The sequence below is a fragment of the Gekko japonicus genome, unplaced genomic scaffold (genome assembly GCF_001447785.1).
Source record: "Gekko japonicus isolate JY-2015 unplaced genomic scaffold, Gekko_japonicus_V1.1 scaffold2519, whole genome shotgun sequence".
NCBI classification, from domain to species: Eukaryota; Metazoa; Chordata; class Lepidosauria; order Squamata; family Gekkonidae; genus Gekko; species Gekko japonicus.
The window spans coordinates 185951-187779 of record NW_015164271.1 but is presented as its reverse complement, the minus strand read 5'-3'; the positions used below and the strand labels follow the sequence as shown (position 1 = coordinate 187779).

The 1829-nt window shown below is 53.2% G+C and overlaps 1 protein-coding gene across 1 annotated transcript in view; it reads right to left on the bottom strand.

Annotated features, from left to right (window-relative positions):
* Positions 1–1829, bottom strand: part of KLHDC10 (kelch domain containing 10) — a gene marked incomplete at its 5' end in the record, with an annotated part of 22258 nt that overhangs the window by 11740 nt on the left and 8689 nt on the right. The gene's annotated exons all lie outside the window — the stretch shown is intronic.

Here is a 1829-nt window from a genome sequence, read left to right as displayed (position 1 = left end):
AGGGTCAGTTCTTGGAGGGGAGGCCACCAAGGAAGACCCTGCAGAGGCAGGCCATGGCAAACCACCTCTGCTTCTCGCTTGCCCTGAAAGCCCCTTGCTGGACATCACCAGAAGGTGAAAGCTACGCAGAGTCAGGCGATGGCAAACCACCTCTGCTTCTCACTTGCCCTGAAAGACTCTTGCTGGACATCACCAGAAGGTGAAGGCTAAGTAGAGTCAGTTCTTGGAGGGGAGACCACCAAGGAAGACTCTGCAGAGTCAGGCGATGGCAAACCGCCTCTGCTTCTCGCTTGCCCTGAAAGCCCCTTGCTGGACATCACCAGAAGGTGAAAGCTACGCAGAGTCAGGCGATGGCAAACCACCTCTGCTTCTCACTTGCCCTGAAAGACCCTTGCTGGACATCACCAGAAGGTGAAAGCTACGCAGAGTCAGGCGATGGCAAACCACCTCTGCTTCTTGCTTGCCCTGAAAGCCCCTTGCTGGACATCACCAGAAGGTGAAAGCTACGCAGAATCAGGCGATGGCAAACCACCTCTGCTTCTCACTTGCCCTGAAAGACCCTTGCTGGACATCACCAGAAGGTGAAAGCTATGCAGAGTCAGGCGATGGCAAACCACCTCTGCTTCTCATTTGCCCTGAAAGACCCTTGCTGGACATCACCAGAAGGTGAAGGCTAAGTAGAGTCAGTTCTTGGAGGGGAGACCACCAAGGAAGGCTCTGCAAAGGAAGCCAATGGCAAACCACCTCTGCTTCTCGCTTGCCCTGAAAGCCCCTTGCTGGGGTTGCCATATTTTGGAGGGAAGACCACCAAGGAAGACTCTGCAGAGGAAGCCAATGGCAAACCACCACTGCTTCTCGCTTGCCCTGAAAGCCCCTTGCTGGGGTCGCCATAGATTGGTACTGGGAAGGGAGACCACCAAGGAAGACCCTGCAGAGGCAGGCGATGGCAAACCACCACTGCTTCTCGCATGCCCTGAAAGGCCCTCACTGGTGTCACCACAAGAAGGCTGCAACTTGATGGCACTTTACACACACACAGTGCGCTCTCACAGTCTCCCGTTCTTTTGCCTGGCAAGAAGTCTTGCCAGAATCGTTCTATCAAGCATTTCTGAATCCAACAAAAGCACACAAGCCCCCTGAGAGAAAGCAAGATTCAAGCCTTTGCATTTTTTACCTTTTAGTGTTGGGGGTGTGGGTTCCTCCCAAGGAAGCCTACATCAAAATTGGGTACTTTCTAACTAGCAATGAAGACAGGCCTGGTGGAGTAGGGATGGGTACAAACCACACTTCTGTAGTTCATTCGGTTCGTGGTTTGTGCCCGAACCACTAACCGATATGAACCAGGTGGTTGGTTCGCAAACTGAACTGGTTAGTATTGGTTCACGACCCCTGCTTTCTGCTCCCTGCGGGGGGGGGGGAAACAGCTGAGTGGAGGGGAGCAGAAAGCAGGCATTGAAATGGCGCCGAGCGATTTAAACCCCTGCTTTCTGCTCCCCGCCACTCCGCTATTTCTCACAGGGAGCAGAAAGCGGAGGTTTAAATGGCTCTAAGCCATTCAAACCCCCGTTTTCTGCTCTTCGTGAACTGCCACAAACTGCCTAAAAATCCATGAAGAGTTCATGGCTCCTCTTCAGTTCGTGAACCACAAACAGGCCAAAATCCGTCATGAACTTTAGTTCGTGACCCAGTCCGTGCCCATCACTAGCCGGGAGCCCTCCAGGTTTATTCTATATTTACTTCCATCTTTACCCCTCCCGTAAGTTCGGCAGCGCCGTTGCCCAAGGCTCTGGATGAGCAGTTCTGCTTCTCCCTGAGGCGCCCTAAAAGAC